The sequence below is a fragment of the Rissa tridactyla genome, chromosome 22, assembly GCF_028500815.1.
Source record: "Rissa tridactyla isolate bRisTri1 chromosome 22, bRisTri1.patW.cur.20221130, whole genome shotgun sequence".
NCBI lineage: Eukaryota > Metazoa > Chordata > Aves > Charadriiformes > Laridae > Rissa > Rissa tridactyla.
This window is the reverse complement of record NC_071487.1, coordinates 685,305-707,264: the sequence shown is the minus strand read 5'-3', so window position 1 is coordinate 707,264 and position 21,960 is coordinate 685,305.

The following is a 21,960-nucleotide window of genomic DNA, read 5'->3' as shown; positions in this document are numbered from 1 at the left end:
AAGTTTGGTTAAAAAAATAATTTTAATTATTAACAAAGTCTGTTCATGAGTTAAAATTCTTCTGCAGCATTTCCAAACCCCAATGTTTCCACAGATAGGACATGAAAAGTTTCATCTAGAAATTAATTACATCCCATTGTAAAGCGGCTTCAAAAGGTGACGGAAATTCTCACACGTGGAGAACAAACCAATTTGGTTTTATCCAACTCACCAGAAGATAAATCTCAGGTCAGTTTTAAATGATGTTTCCCTCCACACCGGTGCAACCTACGCATCGGTTAGTGAATGTCGGCATTTACTTCGTGGCCTGGCTCTGATCTGAAGGCTCAGCCTGTCCCTCCGGACCCACCACCACCATCCCTCTCCCCAGGCACTGGGCTAAACCTCTCCCAGCACTGACTCTTTGGTGTTTCTAAATTAACTACTTATTTTCACTGCTTTTCCCTTCAGTCAACAGAGAGGGACTATCTTCTCTGGAAAGCAACTGCAAACGCTGAAGCTCAACTCGCTGTGACAGGTTAAAACGGGCTCTGTTTGGAGACAGAAGGAAAAACGCTGCCGCGAAGGTGGTCGCTGCGGCGTTTGGCTCAAAGCAAATCCCATAAACCAGGCAGGACGTCGGCTCTGTAACTCCAAATGGGCGCCGGGATTACCGGGAGACTGGCAACATCATGGATGTAAAGAGTTAGTGTGGAGGATTAAACTTTAATGAGGGCGTTTAGCATTGACGGTATCGAAAACAGGGAGAAAGAAAAGAAAAAGGTTTCAGGGTCCTTTCCCCATTCACACACACGTCTCTCATCGAGGCGTTTGCGCCCGTCAGCTATTGAGGGTCATTTCGGGATGAAGAATTACATGCTGGAGACATTGTTTTCCAGCCTCGAGTCCCTGCACGTGCTTCGATGGTGCCGCGGGGCAGATTTCCATCACCAAAGCATTTTGCCCTCTCCCACCTGTACCAGACAGCGCAGCCGGAGCCGTTCGAGCACTTTAATTCACAAGTTTTTGCCCTCCAACCCTCCCCCAGGATTTAATAAAACCCCAACCCCCCCAAACAAACAGAAAATCCCCATTCGATTATTTAAAATGGGGAGAAACAGCAATGAAGCTCCCCCAAACCAGCGATTATGGATTACGCAGGCCATAGGGAGGAGTGACTCCAAACTCCAGCATCATTAAACAGATCTGGTCCTTACAAAACACTGCAAAACCTTCCTTTGAAAATGCTTTGAAGACAGCAAGCAAAGTACTGGCAACACTGACCAAGGAACCTGTGATATAAGTCTCCCTTAGCTCGTTTCTGCCTACTTTAAGACTTAATTAGTATTAAAGGCCCTAGGAAGTCTGAAGATTATTTATGGAGAGCGTAGTGGTAGATACGGCCTAAGGAAAAAAGGAGCTAAGGCTGAACTACAGAGCCTGTCGAGTGACTAAATCTACATTTTTACTGCCTTATTGCTCAAGGGAAAAATCTAGGTGCAAATTTGGGATTTTTTCACCCCTTTCCTGCCCAAAATGTCAAGATACCGCAAAGCTTTTCAAGTCTGGAATTGGCACAAAGAAAAAACGTCAAAGCCCTCAAAACAATTTGGAGAAATCTTGGCCAAGATGTTTCATTTTTACTCCGACAGGTTTTTTTATTAACTTGCACAATCATTTAAAGCAAAAATTGATCTGCTAAAAGACAGCGAGAAGCTGTAATTCCAGCGCAGGGACGGCCTTATGGGTGTTGTGGTGGGGGGTGTTGGTCTCCCCAGCCCCGAAGGACGTTCTGTGATCTCTGCCTTTGCCGGCAGTAGTTAACTAAGAATTTCTTAGTAATTAGCAAAGAATAATAATTAAATCTTAGTAATTAATACTAAAAATTGTCTTAGTAATGAACTCAGAATTTCTAGAAATTCTTAGTGATATGAAGTCACTGAGTCCCAACGCTTTCCCCACGCAAAGGTGCGTGTGGGGAGCTGCTTTCTGTTCCTTTACCTAAAGCAAAAGCTGGAGACACGGATAACTCTACTTACAGAAACAAGGAAACAAAGAGAACTATTCCCCCTCTGGCCCCTGCTTGGCTGGGCCGTGCCCGTCCCCGTAGCCTCCCCGGGCACGGCCATCCCCAGCGGCCGAGGCGGCTCATCCTCGCCCGGGGCTGGGCCGTCCCCGCCGGCAGGACGCGGCGCTGGGCAGAGCTGTCCCACTCACGGCTCCGCAGCCGACCTGGCGGATTTTGCCTCCAGTGATCGCTTCTGAAATACACCTCTGGGATTTGTATTATAATTTTTGTTCAACCTTTAAAGAAAAGCTCTAATCGACAACCAATTTCTGTCTCATTTTGTGACAGCTTGCTTTGTACTGTCAATCACAGGTAAGTTATTAAGGAGAAAATCAGGTGGGCAGCCTCCCCCCACGAGAGCCTCGACAAAAAAAAGCCTATAATGACACCAGGAATTCCTCTAATCGCTCTTTTCCACCTGCCAAAAACGCCACAAAGGGTTTCATCGAGACGAAACTTTTCTAAGGATCCGTAGACAATATCTCACCGGGAGGCAGGAGAAAACCCACGGCAAGCTGCGGCCTTGGCGCGGTGCTTCCCGGCACAGTGTCAGTCATCGATTGTGCTTGGAGTCCCCAAACCGCAGCCGGGATGGACCCCGTGGATGGGATGGATGCAGCAACAGGAGATGGTTGAACATCTCCCGCCCCAGGGAAATGGTACGAAACATAGGAAAAGAGGGAAGAGGTGGAGAGGCACATGTGGGAGGGCACAGAGCTTTGAGGAATCACTTTGGGATGCTTTGAGAGGTGGGAGAGAAGGAAAATCCCATTTTGATCCCCAATTTGGCTTGCAGAGCTGCAGTCCTTGCTCAGGCATCTCCCCCATCACCCCCAGGTGATCCCCAAATGCATCACCTGCATTGGGACAACACGCCACCACCACGGAGCCTCCGCCTGTCCCGGGAAAAAGAAATCCCACCCATGGAAGGGATGGGTAGACACTGATTTTCCCTCTGCTGGGGACTGGCTCAGCTCCGGACAGACACTGAGGCACCAATAACACATCACCCCTCTGCTTTCGAGTCCCTTCTCCCCCCAAAGTGAAGCTGTTCAGCGGGCTTTGTATCCAAGGCAAAATGGACTTTGCTCCCCAAATCCGCTCCCCGACAGCTGCTCCGCACTCACTCCATACAATTTCACAATTAGTACTGACTCTACCGTGAGCTCTAATTAGTTTCTTACCACCTCCCAAAAGAACAAGTGTGGGAGCCACAGGGCCCCACGTCCAGGCGGGGTGACGAGCCGAGGCTGTCGGAGAAGCAGCCTCATCATCTGCTGCAGCCGACTGCGCCGTCACCGTCCTACGAAAGTCCTCCCTGCCCCGGGCTTTAAGCGCTGCTCCGGGCAAGAATCGCTATTTGAAAGCAAGCATTCCCCCTCCGATGCCTGAATGTGCTCCCATTTGTGCCGATGGAAGCGGGACAAGCCTGAATGCCAATGGCACGCAGCGATTGCGACAGCTCCTGCTACAACGCCTCGAGCAAAACTGGGATGGCTGAGGCTCGAGGTGGTCCAGGAGATGCCGGGGAGCTGGGAGCTGCCGTCCCACACAGCATCGGGGGATTTCCCCGCAGCGGGGCCGGCACCTCACAGCAAATGGTATTTTTGGGCAAGAGCAGCTCCATGTCCCTTCCCTGCAAGTGTAGACTGGTGCTTCACTGGAAGTCACTCCACGAAGATTAACCACCATGAAAACAGCCTTGGTTTTGATCTGATAAAGCCTTGGAAAGGCTGAAACAGGCACCTAATTAGCCGGGGATCACAGGTATTATTGAGCAGGTATTGGATCCTGCTGAACAGGGGCTGCATCCTGCCTCTGTGCTGGGCCGCCTTGGTCCCCGTGTCCCTCCATCAGCATCTGCACGGGGAGATGCAGGAGGCTGCCCAGGGCTCAGCGCCGCCAGACTTCGTTGCTTACAACATCGTACAGACAGCTGGAGACACGAGGTCTGCTTCGCCCAAACCTCGGGCAACCGACGGCAAAGGTATTTGTCGCTCTCCCCCCCTCCAAAACCGGGAAGCTTAAACAATATGCATCATTTATGCGCCTCGAGAAGCAGAGAAAATCAGAATTGAAAACAGACTGGTGCCTCTGTCTGCATGTGTCTGCATGAAATATTCAGCACAAACTCCGAGTCCTGCTGCGTGTCAGGGCTCGGGAGCGCTGCATCTCCTCGCTCTGCAATCAGAAACCATGACAGCTCACAAAAAAATAACAGCTGCGCGATGCAACAGATACCATTTCAGGTCAACTGCTAGGATGAAGAGGTGTTTCGAAGCCTCTTCAATATTTAAACCGAGAATGAGACACATTGAGCCCCAATCGCTAATGGCTTCTTGCCTTGCACTGCCACAGTAACACCAGGAAATTGGATGACTTGCTGGGATCGCTGGAGATAGTCAGGAAGGGTGAGGAAAGAAGCGCTGTCTGTTGTAATTGCTAGATGTCCAAGTCTGCTCCGCCCGGGATTGCAGCCAGGCATGAACAAGGAGGAAGATGTAGGCTGACTCCTGAGGAGCCCAGGCAGCAAATGAGCCCTACCTGGGTGGACCAGATCCTGCCGTAGGAATCGCTTGCAAAGTCCTGTCTCTCTGGATAATGGTGAGCAAGATCTCGTCTTTCAAACACGGAGATGACAAGCCAAATCCTCAAACCCTCCCTGGCTGCTTAGGAAAGCTTTGAGGCTTCCCCTCGGTGCCTCGCCGGGGACGTGCTGCTGGCACAAAGCCATCACCGGCAGCTTTGCCAAATCTCCTCCTGCAGCGCCAGGGACCGGGGTGCTCCCTCTTGGCAGCGCTTAGCGAGGACCCCCTTCGAGGGCGGCAGCGGTGGGTGAAACATCAGGCATCTCCCCAAGTTTTTCCATGATTGAGCCGCTGATTAGCTACTAATGCACCCTGGGAAAAAACAGACGAGTGCCTTCTCGTTTCTAGTCTCCAGCAGCAGAGGGACACTAAGATGGACCGAAAATTCACCGCCCCCCAGGGCTCCTGTTGAATTCCAGTGAGCTGAATGGGGGTCAGACACCTGCCCTCCAGCGCCGGTGTAGCCTCCGCTACCTACAGATGGCAAAATAGCTGGGAGTGCCGAGGAGCCACGATGCGCCGCTGGCACAAACCATCACCATCGGCACGCGGTGCTGGGGACCCCCTGCTGCCAGCACTGAGCCATCCCCTGCCTCCGAGCTGCATCCCACCCCACCGGCGCTCCCAGTCAAAGCTAAGCCAGGGCCAGATCTCCTCCAGGACAAGGAAAGAGAAACGGTTTCCCAAAGGCAGCCGAGATTGGGTTTTGGGTTGAAATTTGAGGCCGTCTCCTTTTAATGCCCTGCTCGTCAGCTCTGTGTCCCCTCCCCGGGACTCCGAGCGTGGGGTTTATTGCCCTTGTCTCCTCTCTGCGTCTGGAGTCCTTCAGAGCGGACAGGAGCACTAAAAATAAAACCACCTGTCAGGTTTCCCACTTATTACAAACAAAATGTCCTTTACGAAAACGTAACAAGTAAAACCTTCATATTGTGTGTGCTTATTCACATAAAATATTTAGAAAGCTCCTAATGTTTTTATGGCTGTAATTAATCTTGTGTCATGTTGGGGGAGAACAGAACATAAAAAATTACTCCAGCATCAGGCAGGAGCTTGGGCTTCCCAAGGCAAACCTGTCCGTGCTCCTGAGGGCCGAGGGGACCAAGACGTGTGCTTTGCGGGGTCCCTGTTCAACCCGGACACCCTGATGGGGACGCTGGGGGGCTGAACTGCGTGTCTGGGTCACGCTGCCCCTGCTTCATGGATGCTTCTGCCGCTTCCAGCAGCTTCGTAGCTGTGTCGGCATTAGCGAGGGGCGGCACCATGATTTATGGCAGCTCTGCTCCCCGGGGCCGCGCCTCACCCCCCGTGCTGTCGGTACAGCTCGGCTGGGACTAGCGCCCCATGTGTGTCATCCTCCGGAGAAAGCTGACCCCCCAAGATACATGCTCTTTCTAATGTTTAAAATCACGGTGATTTTAAGAAAAAGCTCCCTGCAATTGTCTGGAGGACTCTGACTAGCACGGGAGTCTGAACACATATAAATTGTCACTGATGAGAGGCTTCTGGCCCAGCTTATCTTGCCAATAGCTTATTTGATGGGAATATTCCCAGAAATATGAGGCTTTAAAATCAGGTCCAGCCCTTGCTATCTACAGCTTCTCACTAAAGAGGAAATTTTGGCCAAAATGCAAGCGATAACGGGTTCCTGCAGCTCCCTGCGCCACTGACAGAGAATAACCAGCCATGGGGGGGGGGGGAACCCAGACGGCTGCTGGCCGAGGCACCGCTTGCTGCAGGAGGATACCCCAGCCTTGGCCAAAATGGGTGCAGATCCAGTATTTCTGGTAACTTGGTTTATTGTAAGAGCGTGGGAGAACCTGGCTCATCACAGCGGGGCTGGGCGTAGAGGAGTTTGCAGTTGGAGCCCGAGACGAGAGACAGGTTGGCCTCAGCAGAGTAAAGCATTTAACTGCTGTAGCAGAGAAGAACGTATTTGACATTTTAATCTTGATCCTTACACTTCCAAATTGCCCTTTGGAGGAGGAAGATAATATGAGAAGTACAGAGCTGCTCCTGGGCACCCGCTGGCCCATGGAACGCCAACATCCTGATGAAGCCGAGAGCCACAGACCTCGTACAGCTCAGGGATTTGGATCGCCCAACGGAGACACTGGGCTGATGGAAGACCTGGCCCAGGGATGGAGCTGAGCAGAGGTAACTGGGCATCTTGGTTTTCCTCCTTGCGGGGAACAGGGTGTTTATCCAGGCTGGGAATTAAGATTCAAGAAGATCCATCTCCAGCACTCACTACCAAAGCCCTTCACTGTGGGAGGGGAGGGTGGTCCCGTTAATGGCACGTTGGCGAGATGTCCTGCCACGTTCTGCTTCGTGAGTTCGTATGTACCACAAGCACCACGTGGAGTTATAGCCCTGTTTGTTATCCAAAGCCATCTGGGCTTTAACCTTCTTCCTGCCTGGAACAAGAAGGGTTCGGGTAATGGCGCACGTGTCCCAAATGTGACGCTGTTACACACATCCAGAGGCGCAGATGGACAGCAAGAAAAATAGAAAGGCTAAAGCAAGAAGAGGTGATGCATAACATCACCCAGCACGCAGCCGGCCTGGGACTGCAGGGGGAGGGACAGGTTCCTGCATGGCCTGCATGCAGCTCAGGAGCGGGGTTCAGCTGGACCCCAAATCCACCAGTTCCCTTCTGCAGCCACCTCCTCAACTCCCATGTATTTCTGCACAATTTTTTTTTGTTTGTTTTTTAATTTAGTTGACTTTCAAAGTAGCCCAACTGCCAAAACTGCCCATTTTGCCTGCAGATGCTCTGCATTGGCTGCCTCTAAACCCCTTTAAATAGCCACAGCTAAATCACAGCTCTGTCAGGCGATGCTCTATTTAACAGAAGCTGCCCGTCTCGCGCAGCAGCCGCAGCCCAGGAATCTCCTCCCGAGTCCATTTTCTCAGTGAGTGGCAGCAATAAATAAAATCCAGCCAGTTGGTCCTTGAAATGCTACCACGGCTTCTCGCTTGATTACTTCTGCCGGGGATTTTGCCGACCGTGCTGCAGCCCCCTGCGGATGCTGCTTCCCTCCGCCCGCACCTCCCCGGCCTGGATGGGGGAGGAGGCAGCGATGGGATCGCGGTGGGACAGGGGCCGAGTGCAGGCGCAGGGCAGCGACGGGGCCCGGAGGAGGCATTTCCAGAGGGACGTGCCCTGTCAAAGCCTCTTGCCCTTGAGCTGCGCAGCGAAAGCGGGGTCCTGCCCGGGAAGGCTCCTGGGTTGTTTCTCGCAGGAGCGAGGAATGCTCCCCCTGCCTTGGCTGGGCTCCAGCGCAGTTAATTGCATTCCGCCTGCCCAACATTAATTAATTTGGTGTCGTGCAGAGACCGCTGCGCTGGGTGCATCCGGGGGAAAAAAAAAAAAAAAAAAAAAATATAAAAAGAAGCACCACCTCCCACACCCAATAAATAAGAGAGGGGGAGGGAGCCGGGCTGGCAGTTGGCTCCCAGGCTCGGCAGCCTGGACACGGGGTCCCACTCTGAGCTTGGCAGCCTCCTCAATCCCAGTGGGAAGCATCTTGTCAGGATTCGGCCACCTCCCTGCAATGCCAGACCCAGCTCGGTTAGCTCTCACACCAATTTGCTTTCGCCTAGAAGTGAGCGGATCCAAGTCACACACAGGGGTCACCTCCACTTTGTTCCCTGCATCCGTTCCCAGGGCAGAGGGTGCTGGCATCGGCCAGGAAGAGCTTCAAAAACCAAGTGATGGACAGAGAGAGTCGGATGCTTTGGCAGTGCCAGACTGGGATCACAAGAAGGTCCACGGGATTCAGGGTGGCTGCAGGACTTGTACGGATCTGGGGGTCCTTGGGCTTCCTGAGCACCACGGGAGGTTGTGCTGGGCAAGGAGATCCTCTCTATCGCGCAATCGCGGGGTGGACGGGGGTATTGCTACGCTCCATCCCGCGCCCCCACATAAGGTACATGCACACCAGGGCTGGGGAGGCGAGAGAGGTCTCCTGTGGATCTCCGGAGGCTCACAGGCAGAGGGGTTGGAACTGCAGGTGGAAAACAAGCCCCAGGTGTGCGTTTCTAACAAGGTGCTCTCAAGGCGATCGAAGCTGCGCCAGCAAAGTCCAGGATAATCCCTGCCCGCTACAGAGGCGCGCTCAGGACTTCTCCAAGCAATGCCTGTGGAAGAGCTGCCAAGGGAAACTCATCCCATCCAGGCAGCAAAGCTGCCAGGGATGAGGCATCCCCAGGGGGTGGGCCCCGAGCACACACCTCCCCTGCAAGGTTCTTTTTGGAAGGCAGAGCTGTGGTGGAGCGCCCCAGCTCACACAAAGAACAGATGCCGGTTATTTTAAACCCTGCTGTTAACTCATTAAAGCAGCTGTCTGCCATCCCCAGAAGACAGACAAATTAGGATTCAACTCAACCAAGAGCACAACAGGCTCACAGAAGTGACCACATGAAGCGCTAACAAGGCTGCTCCCACCATGGCGGGGCTGGGGGCCGCCGGACCAGGGGGCTCGGGGAACGAGGTGAAAGGAGGCAAAGCGGCAGGTTTGTTTCTCCTTGTCGAGTTAGAGCCCAGTCCAGCTGTTTCCCCAAACAAGCCAAAGTCATGAGCTGTGCCTAGTTTGATTTTTTTTTTTTTTTTTTTTTTTTTTAGATTCTTGCAACAATGATTTCTCAGATTCGCAGCTGGGATCTCAATTGCTGAAGAAGTGGCAATGTGAAGAGCCAAGTGTCCTCTCCTCCTGGCCCGAAGAGTTAATTCCCCGACCTGCAATTCCCTGCCCAGTCAGGATGGTCAGAGAGGAGGGGAGACCCTCAGCCCCCCAGAGGCTGCACAGCCAGACCCACGGCGCGGGGCCATGCCAGAGATCCGCACAGCGGACACAAAGCATGACACGCAGCGCGTCAGACACACGGTGTGCCCAACAGGCAGCACCTCGGCCCTGCGGGACGCTGGAGCACACGGGCAGGACCTTTGGGGCCACACGGCAGCATCTCAGCACCTGAAGAGCCCTCCAGCCCCTTTGCAAATCCTGGTGTAAGTACCCCACTCCCTGCGGGGGTCTCAGCCTTGGTGCCCCGTCCGCAAACGAGGAGAGCGGCACCGGGAAACTCAGCACAGCAAGACCTGCATCGCTCGGATGCTCGGGCACATCAAACGATCATTCCCTCGGTAGCCAGAGGTAGCAGCACCAACACGGCACTGGCACTGGAAGCCCGTCTCCTTCAGGCTCAGTTAATAGTTAAAGGATCCAGGTGATTATTTCCAACCTCCCGCGAGTGACAGGAGGCCGCTCTGGAGCGATTTGTAATCTAACAGAGACATTAACCTTTTAAAGCATCTCCCGGTCTCCCCGGGGCTGTCGAGGGACACTCTATTGTGCAGGGGAACAAAGAGCCCTGGTTATTACTCAGGAGTGAATGGCAGGGATGAGCTTTACATAAAGAGAGATCAATAAAAATATATCATCAGCCCCCACAGGGCATTGGGAGGAGGTGGAGGGGAGAGGGCTGGGAGGAGACGCAGCGCTGGCCGGACAGGTCACGGCATCATGGCAGCTATCGAGGAATAGATGAAGAGACGCCGATAGGGCTTTTAATCTCTCTGCTCGACACACAGGTCCCCGGGGCCGAATATGCACTTTGCTTTACTGCTGGCAAGGTCGGGCAGGGGCTGCCTGTCCCAGAGGCTGCCCTGCTCCCGCTGGGCTTCTCCAGCCCCATCCCTTCCCTGCGGTGTGGCTGGGGGACTGAGCGCTCCCACAACAGCTCCGGTAATACACGGGCTGCAGGTGCATCCCACACAACTCTCCTCCCAGCACGACAGATCAGAATGGTGCTGCTCACATGCGCAATGAGTTTGGCAGGTCTCAGTTTTCTCCCATGCATGCAGGTATCCCACAAACCCAGCACTGATGGGCTTAATAAACACAAGTCGGAGGGGAAAAAAAAGCCTGAATTTCTGCAGGGAAGCTCCCAACACGCAGGGATTGATGCTCTCCGTATCGATGAGACTGCCCCGTGAGCAGGGAGCCTCGGGGAAAGGCTGTTCTATTTCTGGCCAAGATTTTCCCGTCAGGGAAGTGTGTAGCATCAAATGCAACACATCCAGCCTGGAAAGCAGATGGTCTGTGGAGGTGAGTCCCACTGTGGTTGTACAGCAAGTCTGACACCTCGGGGAGAAATCCCACAGACAGGCAAGGTCCCCAGACTTCTCCCTGACAAATCTTATGGGTGGGGGGAAAAGACAACCTGTTCAAGAAAGCCCAGATACACCCTTGAGAAGACATGGAGCAACTAGGGTTAGGATGGGGCCACCAGCCCTTGGAGCCGCAACGAGCGGCGGGTGCCTTTGCCCCTACGAAATAACACGTATTTACCAGATGCATCCAGGGAGCACTAACAGTCTGTTGCTATCCCAGTCCTCCTGCCAGCCCTGATCTCTCTTTCACTGCACAGAGCATTGAAAAAACACCTTGAAGAGGCTCAGTACACGTGGGAGAGAAGGATCTGGCCCTTTCCACCAGCAGCCGAGCTCCGAGTCCCGCCTGCTATCAGAGAGCAAATCTGGAGCAGGCGAATCAACGCGCGAGGCGCAGCGGCTCGCCTGCACCGATTTCACCGAGTGGGGTTATTATCTAAATCAGATTAGAGTTGCGAAAAAGCTGGAGCGGCAGGTAGAGCAAACGGAGGAGGCCACCAGACCGGAGACAGAACGTGATAACAGCAGGGGCTCGAATGCACGGAGAAACGTTTCTTCAAATCGCTTTGTAAAGCGTCCTCCTCCAGCTGTGGCTGGATGTTGTTTTCCAAAGGGACTCTTTCCTGCCAGCTCCATCGAGCTCTCCCGTGGAGCGGGAGCAGGGCTCGGAAACAGATTTCCAATGCTGCGGGCAAATCCCTTCCTTTGGGATCCACACTGCGTGTTGGTGGTGGAGCATCCAGCAGCTCGCTCTGCTCCACAGCCAGCTCCTGCGGCAGCCTGGCAAGAGCCCACCCCCCACATCTCACCCCCAGGGCTCTGCGCCAGAGCGGCACAAACCGGGAGCAAGCGGACATCATTCCCGCCTCATCTTTTTGGCTTGGAGGGGAAATGATTATCTAATCAGCAGGTTTTCCGCAGATGGGGTCCACGATACAGGCTTTGCCCTAGCCAGGATCAAGTGGGAAACCAGGAACGGAGCAAGGGCTGCTCCCGTTTCTGCTCCGGCAGAACAGCAGGAGACGCGCGGGAGCGGAGGAGGGAGCCCCGCGCTCTGACATGTTTGGTGCTCAGCAGCAAAACCAGGGTGGTTTTGTGACCGGGCTTTGCTGAGCAGAAAGAGGCATTTTGCTTTGCGGGGAGGGTGCAGAAAAAGACACCGTGGGAAAGAGCCTCCTCGGAAATCTGACCCGGGAACAGCACAAATGCGGCACCTGCCTTTGGCCCTCGGAGCAGCTCGAGGGAACAAGGCTGGTTCCAGAACCTCTCACCATTGCCTTATTTGTTTCCTTCTGCAGACCAAAACCTTTTAAAAGCTCATGTGACACAGGATCACGTTAAAACACTTGTTTTTGGCTCAGCCCCTCAGGCTTTTCGCCGGTGCCTCTTTTTTCCACCCCCCTCCCCACACCCTCCTGGTCAGGATGGGAAAGAAGAGCCACCAAAACACAAAAGCTTTCACTTCGCAAACACCATCAGAACCGAAACAGCTTCACAAAACAGACACTTTGGCTCTAGGAAGAAATCCCACATCTGACAAAGTTTCCCTGTTGGTGGAAGGGCCCCAACCAGCTGCAGAAGAGAGAAACACCAATTTGTGACACCTTCACAAGGTGAACATCCCTTTCTTTCCATTTGCAAAGCATGGAAGCAAAGATCCCAGTTTTCTTCCACAAGGTCCCCATCAGAGCAGCCCTTAACTAAGCCAGGCTGCCAAGCTCCTGGTTCATGAGCAGGTTGCACCCTCCGCACCAGCGCCATGGGCCACTCACATCTGCAATACCGCCAAAATCAGCACAGCCCTGCGAGGGAACCTGATTTTTGTACAGGCTGTTACAATCCTTTTGCGTAACATTAACTTTATTCAAATACCTAGGAAACACAGGAGGTAGCAGCTGAAGTCTTGGTTCCTGCCTGACCCTTCAGGCAGGAAAATATTCAGTTAACATCTTAGACACCCAGCCCACCACGTGCTGCTGGGGCTCCTATTCCTCATTTTAGATACAGAAAAATGTGAGGTATAATTCAAAATAAGAAATAAATTTTAAGATGCAGTGTGCCAGGGCTTCTTTACTGACAGATACTTAGTGTACTTGGATTTGCTTTTCCTTGCAAGCTCTCTCTCAACTATTATTTTCTTTCCCCAGCGGTATCATTCTAATTTTCAAACCCAAGCAAAGAAATGACTCATTCCTCACCTCTGGTCAGGAGCCATCCCAGGAGGGTTTCTTCAGCTTCTCACCAAACACCCACTCAACCAACACCCACAAACTTCTCCCAGTCCTGGGCAAGTTATAGCCCCTGAGCAGATGTTGCTGATCAGCATCAACAACTCAGGTGCACCACAATGGAGCAATTTTGCTTCATTGAAGACCTTTCCCCCCGCTCTCACCTGGTGTACGAGGGTCTCCCAGGGCATGAACTTGCAGAAGAAGGGGGCAGGATAAAATCATTGTGGATATCTCCCTCCAGAAGGGAAGTTCAGTTTGTGGCAATGGCCAGGGAGGAGTATGGCTCTGAGATGGAACCGCGTACTTGTTACTGGGTTCCTCGGTGTCCTGACCACCATCTAGGGTGGGCCATTGCCATCTCTCTGATGCTCTCTCTCTTCAAAGGAATTATATCAGCCACAAACGTAGCCTTTGGGGGCTTTCCCAAGTCTTTTTCCCCTTTCCTTTTTGCTTATCACCCTGAAAATTTTAAGAGAAGCTGCCGTTTCCAAATCATCGCGTGGTGGGTCTCCCCATGGTGGCATGCGTCATGCTGAGATGTGATGTGACTGGAGCCATAAAGTGCTTTTTTGTAGCTGTCACTGTGGATAAGAGCACACAGAAGATGGATTTATGCATATTTTCTGTCCTCCTTCACCCTACTATCCCCTCCAACCTCAAACCAGAGCTTTGACTTAGTCACACCCTGCTGAGCAACGAGTCTGGTTTAGAAACCAAGCAGGAAGGGACGTGTTTTGGGGCACTGAGGGAGGAAAGGGGGATAACTCGACTTCACAGACAAGAGGGCGCAGCGTCGGCCGTCAGTGCTCCTTTGGACAGTGGTGGAGAGCCGTCGAGGCCCACGTGGCTTTTCAGAGAACCACCCCAACAACAAGAGTTTCTTCTGGTTGAACATTCAAAGTTCTCTCTGTCCTCCCTGTTACTGGGAGGTGTTTTGCTCGTCTCTGCTTGGGCGGACCTGGCCCAGGAACCCAACCCGGGCTGCGGCATTGCCCACAGATGTTGGGGTCCTGAGTGGGGACATCACACCAGGGAACCCAGCCTCCAGCTCGGAGGAGCGCGTATGGTCCTGTGTGGAGTGTGAAGCGCCGTAGCTGACCTTCAGGGTTTGCTCCAGTCCCGTCCCTTAAGGGACGCTGTACAAACATTAAGAAGCATATATGCAGAAAATAAGCATATATGCAAAAAATATATAAACATATAAAATCTAGTTGGGGAAAAAAAACCCAACACCAGCTACAACTTTCCATCTGGCAGTTTAGGTCACTCACCTCTTCATCATCGTAGTGGGACAAGACCTTTGCTGCACCTCCGTGAGCAGGACAGCACGTTGCTCCCTATCCAGCACAGATCCCTATCCGTCCGCCCTCAGCACAGACGGGGCTCAGGGTGTGGGGCTGAGCCCTTTGATGCCTTCCGGGAAAGGGTGGAAACCTCACAGCCACTGTGAAACCAAGATGGGGAAACTGAGGCACACAATTGACTCCTCCCAAAGCCCCAGAAGGATTAATTGCTAAAGCTAAGCTTTCGTCCTCAAAACGCAGTTGGCTTCCTGCACTCGCATGGTGGTGATGCCCCTTCTCTTGTCTCCTTCTCTGCATGAATCTGCCCAAGAAGATTGTGTGTCTCTGGTGTAACGCTGCTAGGGAAGATCCTGCCGGCACAGCAGGTGGGAATAATCTGACAAATCGTTTCCAGCCCTGCACAAGTTGCTCCCCAGCAGGGATGTCAACAGGGAGAGGTTAATCCTCCCAGGCCCAGCGCTGTTTGATCTGATGACACCAAGTTTTATGGGCTCCATCCAACACGTGTCCATCCCTTCCAAGTGCTGGCCCGGCCTCTGGCAGGCTGGGAGCTGGCAGGAGACCCTGTGCTGCCCTCCTTGCTCTCAAAATGACCCCGAGGGACTCCTTGCAAGGCACCTTGCTGCTTTGTGCTTCCATTTCCCCATCTGCAGTACAACTTGCCGCTGTAAAGCAGAGAGAGATGTCAAAATACAACGTCCATTAAATATTTTTACTTATTTCTCTGCTGCTGGCATCTAGTTACCTGTGATTAAATTGAACCAAGATCATAACCGGACCAGTTCAGGGTTCCAGAGGAAGCAAGCTCTGGTTAAAGGTGATCTTTGAAATAGCTCACACACCAAGGATCCGAAGAGGTGTAATCCAATCCAATCTGCCAAAGCCATCTCCTACTTGCAGAGATTTAATAGAGTTCAAAGCCAGAAGGGCCCATTATAATCTTCTAAAGCTGCGTTTCTGCACGGAGGGGTGGAGGGAGGCAGGGAAGGTGACTGCGAGTCCTCCAGGCTGGAAGGGTTGTGTGAGAGCAAGCAGAGATGAAGGATAAAGGCAGCGTGGGCAGCGATTTGTGGGATTTGGAAACAGTAAGGAGATGGGGAGATCTGGCCAAGCCCTGACATGTGCATTGGGTCCTACCACACATCACCTCGCCTCGCCCCAACAACTGGTCCCAGTTATCAATGCAAACTGGGACTAAACACCACGGTGGCCGGACTGCAGCCAGCGAAGCAGCCGTATGGCCGTATCTCCAAAGCAGCCCCAGCAGCCAGCACACGCGCTCCAGGCTCCGCGTGAGCAGCGAGGCAACCTTCCACCTCTTTTCTCCTGTAAATATAAAGGGGGCTTTCATCTTCTTCCACCCAAATTTTACTTCCTTTTTCCCCTCCTCGTCTCCTCCGAAGGATGAACCCAAAGACGTCACCTCGTGTCCCACGCTGAGCCCGGAACCTGCAGGTTTGGCTTATGTCTGCTCTGACGAAGCCGAACAAAAACGAGCTTGGGAGGATTTTAATTTCCCAAGCTTTAGACAAAAAGGATTCATTTAAAGCCTTTAAAAGATTTAGCCCACGTCGCAGTTCCTTCCAGAGATCGGTGTTGTGCTCTTTAAATAGGAGACATGTTTTAAAGCTCCTGCCATCATTTATTAAATTAGCCTCAGACTTGCAAATGCAGCTCCCTCTTATTGAATCTTGTAATATTTATTTGCCAAGTTGTGATATTTGAAACTGCGCACGTTACACGTATTGGGGAAAGAGGGAGGTGATAGGGAAGGCGTGAGGGGACGGGGGAAGGAAACCACTTTTACTGTAAATTGTGTAAATACATTTGCACATCCCAAGAGGGGAAGGGAAAAGGTATTGTAATTAAAATGACTGCCGGGGTATTTTAAACAAGGGAGAATAAATAGACTTTTCTCTGCATGGCACAGGCTCCTTTAACTTGGAAACTTCGTGACAGAAGATGATTAAAAATATCTTATGGCGTGTCTGAAATCTGCAAGCTTTGATGAGAAAAATGTTCTTGGGAATGAAAGGAGATCAAGTGAAGGAGGAACAGTCTCCTACACAGTGTTTTATAGGCCCAATTCATGACTGCAGATGTCGCAGAAAATAATAATAAAAAGGCCTTTTTTTTCCTTGCTACCTAATAGAACAGGAGAAAAAATACCCACAGGGGCTCCTGTACCGAGAAGATCCCTTTACTCCGACTCTCGGAGCAGCGGTATTTAATACCGGCGAGAGGATGCTCCAGGAAACCATGGCAATGGCGGAGGAGCTGCGAGCTCTCCCCGAGAGATGTCACTCCCGAGTCAGGAGGGCGCAGGGCTAGTACCCGCGTCCCGCTCCGGGCTGCCTTGGCGGGGCCCAGGGCCGCAGGACAGCCCTGCTAAAATAAAGCTCTTTTATCTCCGCCAGGTTGGGCCCCGGGGAGCTGCTTTGCCCTTAACACGGCCCCGAGCTGCTCCTGGCAGGAGCAGCAGCAGCTCCTTCAAGGGCTCCTTGGAGAAGGGCCCATCTCTGGGAGCGAAGGGACTGGCAGCTTTTCCCCGCACCCAGGCGGCTTCTCACCGAGCGACTGGGCTTTAACGCAGCTGTAGTGTCTAAACCTGGCTCACAGCGCTCGCCTCTCCCCAAAACCCCCCCCAAAACCTTCGGGCGGGCAGGGGGATGCTGCCCTCAGCCCCGTGCTCCCCCTTGCCGGAGAGTAAGGTGGTGGCCGGGCCGCTGGGGTCACCATGGAGGGGACTCACTCCTGCCTTCCCCAGCAAGAGCCGAGCGGTGTCGGCTGTGACCCCACTGCCCCCCAGGCTCTGCTCCAGCTTGCTGCCAGTGCCCCATCTTTCCTGGGGCGAGGAGGAGTACGGCCAAGCACAAGCGCCCGCATCCCCCCCAGACACAAGGGGATGGAGTTGGGACCCGTGGGGAGGAGATTTGGGGTTCACTGCAGTTTGGAGGTTCAGACGGGGGATTTTGCAGAGCACGCGGTGCAAGGGACTCCCTCGGAGGATAAAACTGCTCCCGCAAGGGCATCGGAGCTTTGAAGGGCTACAGCAGCGACTGGGGAGAGGCGCAGCATCCTGCCCAGCGAGGAAGGCAGCTGGGATCCAGGGATCTCGACGTGCCTGGGCCTTCAGGGACCATTCCAGGAGCCGGAGCCGTGCCGCGAGCTCTGTTAATCAGGCATCGCTGCCCATGTCCCACCCCCCGGCCATCTCTCGCCTGGGCAGGCTGGAAACGCTCCAAATACATTTGCCTTCGTTTTGGTTCAGTTTTGCAAAATTTACTACAAAATAGCTTTTCTTCAAGATGTATATTGATAGAAAAAAAAGAAAAAGATAGAGATTGGAAAAAACCCCTTCATCAGAAACCCTGCAACACAAATACTTGCCCTGAGCTGGCAACGTCATCGCAGCTTCGGTGCTGGATAGAATTCCCTGTAATTCCGGCCCTGCCCCAAGGTGAGCTGGGATAACACCTCATCAATAGGTTTTCTGAAGCCCTTGGAACTGGGAGTGCCTAATTTGCAAAATGAGCTATTTCAGATCATTTTGATCAGGCTTTTTTTCCTTTTTTCTTTTTTTCTTTTTTAATGATTCTAATTTTTCTACTGCTCAGAGCCCTGGACCCGGTAACCACGGAAACTCAGCTTCACAGGCAGAGGGAGTCGAAAAATACAGGAGCACCACCACCAAATACAGAATGTAATCATCTCCCCTAACTGTGACATTAAAGGAACCATGTGATGATGCATAGCTGAAAGAGAGGATTTTATTAGTCTTCGCTTCATAAAACACTCTCCTTCGTATTAGGGTGTGCTTAAATTAGGGACGCAGGATGCAAAGTGCTGCACAAGTTACAGCCCCCGTCTGAGAGGGCTGACGGGTCCAGCGAGACCCAGAGGAAGGATGGGAAGGTCGTGTCAAGGCACACTGGGGAGAAGCATCCCTGCAAACCCCCGCTGTGCTCTCACCCTGCCCGAGACAGGAGACCAAGGTGGAAAAAAGAAAAAAATCAGGGAAAAAAATGCACTAGAGAAGGTTCTTCTTGTGCAAACTCTGAATAAAGAACCTGTGCCTCAGTTTCTCCATCTGCCTTATTATCTAAAAAGCAGCAAAGAGCTGCTCTCTCTTGCTGGGAGGTGCAAGCCCTTGCAAACCTCTTCCAGAAGGGCCCAGAGCTGCACTGACAAGTGACCCCATCACTGCCGGCTGATGGCTGAGGAATTGGAACGGGCAGCATCTGGCCTTCCTGGCTGCTGGCACAGATGCCCATTGCTCCTCAGCTTCAAAAACCTCAGGATAAACCTCCCTCCTCACCAGCGTGGCTGTAAAACCCATGGTTTTCTCCAGCAAATTAATCTACCCCCCCATCTCCATCATCCTCCTGTCCCCATCAGCTGCCGCTGGGTAGGGACAGTGCCTCGCCGGGCTATCGCTGCGCTCACTCAAGCGTGCGGCGTTCACAAACTATTGCAAATAGAGAGGTGCTGTCAAAGCCTCCGTCCCCAGGGAAATCGATTCCTGCCTCCCAATTTAATTATGACAAGAGGGCAATCTAACTCTCGAGGAAAAGCCACGCAGCTCGTTTCGGTGCCTGCCCCCTGCACGCACATGCTGCCCTTCAGCCCGGCTCTCGGTCCGGCTGAGGGCAAAGCAGGAGAGACCCAGGGGGAAGAGGAGGCAGGGGAGGGAAGACGGAGCGTGAGGCTGCGCGGCTGGAGGGAGCGCAGGGCTGGCAGGGTCCCCAGGCCGAGCCCAGGTGCGGTCCCACTGGCCCGCCTCCGCCTGGCACATGCCGCAGCATCGCTCTAACGAAGACAGCCTTGGCACAGGCGCTGGCCAAATTTTCTTGCAGGCCAGTGCATCCTGTTCCTTATCCAATTCCTACACATGCTCCTCCTGGACCCGGCTCAGCTCTGCTAACAGCCGTAGGGGTGGAAAGGAGAGGAGAAAGCAAAGATAAAGGGACAGAGAGCAGCAGGGAGCGAAGGTTAGGGAATGCTGTCCGGCAGGACAGAGCCCGGGAGAGGGTGGCCGCGGTGGGCTGCCATGAGCGGCAGGACTGGGCAGGAGAGAGGAAGGAGGTGACTTCATCTCATACCAGAGAGCTGACGGCCAGCAGAGGATAAAAGCCTGGGAATCCCTCAGCTCCAGCGAGGGGAGCTCTCAGCTGCCAAGAGCGGAGAGGGAGATGGGAAGCTGGGGTTTGAATTGCAGGTGCAGCCTCCTGCCCTTGGTCTTTCCCATGCCAGCAAAAAATTCAGACAAGCGGCACAAGTGACAGGCGGGACGGCTGGGAAGGGAGCCGGCTGCCGACAGCGCTGCCTGCCCCGCTGCCGCCCTCCTCGCCGGCTGCCAGGGGCTGCGGGGAACTGGGGAGGAGGATGGAGGGAACATCTGTGGCTGCTGAACCACACCATCCATCATGCACGGCTGCTGCCGGCGACAGCGTCGGACCCACCTCTGAGCGCCCGGTGCAGGCGGAGGCTGCAGAACCTCCCACACCTCTGCCCGCGCCTCTGCCTGCACCCCCTCCCGCCTCCCCAGGGCACGGGCCTCACCTCAGTCCCGGGGGAATCCCCTCCTTCTTGGGGGGTCGGCCCTGCAGAATCACCCCAGCCTGTCCGCGCGTCCCCTCGCTCGCTAATGCATGCGCACGAGCAGGTAACGGGTGGTACGCACCCTGCTAGCCCAGCGTGGGAGAGGACGGCTGTCACGCAGCACGTCTGGTGGCATTTAGCACCGCGGCAGATGCACGGGGAGCCTGGCTCCAACCTTCTTTCGAGCAGCTTCCCTGGTCGGTGCCCAAATCACAGCTCGCCGGCTCCACAGTTCCTCTCCGGGCTGCTGAAATCCCCACCAAAGGTACCGAATTCTCTCACGGGAGAGTTTTGCCCCATCAGGTTTAAACTCCTATAAGAAACTCCAATAAGAAACTCCAATTTTCCCTCCGTCTCATTTTTTTTAGCTGCTACTCCAAACCCCAGGCCCAAGCTCCAACTACCATTTGGGAAAAAAACCCCACGTAATCGAAGTAATTACCACCTCCACTTCAAACATTACATTATCAAGCTAACCAGCTACCCATTGAAGACAATTAATGTGCACAGAGGCACCAAAAGAAACTGTCAGCAATTAGAAGTGGAAGCACACCTTTGTAGTTAATTGGGAATATTGCACCTCTGTTACATGTTTAATTAGTTGATGGAGTGTGTCCCTTCTCAGACGTTTTTCTTTCTAAATTATACCTGAAATTCTTTTTCTTTCCCACAAACTTCTTTTTATTGTGCAAAAAAATAAAGGAAATAAAGTGCGAGTAACCTGAAACCTGATTCTGGCTCTTCCTTCGGTTGCAGCTTATAGTGTGTACACAGGAGTTTATAGACCTCCAAGAGATAAGGAGGAAAAGTTCTTTTCTTTCAGAGCTTCTCTTTTTTTTTCATTCTTAATCTGATTTTAAGACCTTGCCTCTGCATTTTCGCACTTCTGCCATAAATCTCATTTTCTTCCCATTTCCCTTGGGATTATCCGGTGATCGAACGGGAGGGCCTGGGAGCTGAGCGGAGCCGGGCACACGCTGCGATACATTCATTTTAACACTTATTTTACAAAGGTTCTAAATTTTATCTTTGCATAATAATACTGCTTTGCATATCTATAGCCGCTTTCATCCGATGATCTCAGTATATTCTGCCGACTGTTAATTAATTCTCAAAACACCCAGGCAAAGTCAACAGGAGGGCTTTAGCGGGGTAGGTTTTATCTAATTTGTAGGAGGGAAGGATTGGACAGTCATGGGAGAGCGCGAAAAAGCCATATTATAGAAGCCTTGTCTTTACAGCCCCTGTGGACAGACACATCACAGTCGCCGTGTCACTCGGTCCAACAGCCGCACATCCCTGGTTACCAAATAGCCAAGATTTAACCCCAGCATGGTGTCAAAGGGGAGGGGCCCCAGCCCACGAAGCCGTGCTCAGTGTCTCGGGTACCCACAGCTCCTCCAGACCGCGTTGTGCCCCCAGGGGTTCTTGCCAGCACACACCTCTCAGCACCGGGGGCCTGAACGCTCTGAAGACGCTCATGCAGAGTGTTTCTTTGCTTGGGGGGTCTTTGCTTTTGTCATCCTTGGCACTGCTTTCCAAACAGTCTAAAATGAAAACATTTTTATACCCAGAAGGGCCTATTTTTCATCACCTCAGAGCAGCATAGACCAAGAGTAACTTTGCTGAAAGCTAACAAATACACACGCTGGCTCAAGGCAAGAATCAGCCTGGCAATATGCGCCTGCTTGCCACGAACGGAAGAACATCGCAGGGCCCGTCTCTAACTCCAGCCACCACAAGCATCGCTCCCGCACCGCTGAAATCGCAGCATGGGTGGCACACGTGGTCCTGTCTGCCAACTCCAGTTAGCCTTGCTCCAGCTCCACGAGAAAACACCCTGCCAAAATCCCATCACTTCAAGCATAAAGATCCAGCCTGGAGGAATTCAACGTGCCTGAAGGATAACTGGAACAAACCGCAACAACAAACCTGCAGAGAACTGAGCTGGCAAAGCCAAGAACACCAACGCAGCTGCCGTCCTTACTGCCGCCCTTCTAGAAAATCTTTCCTACGT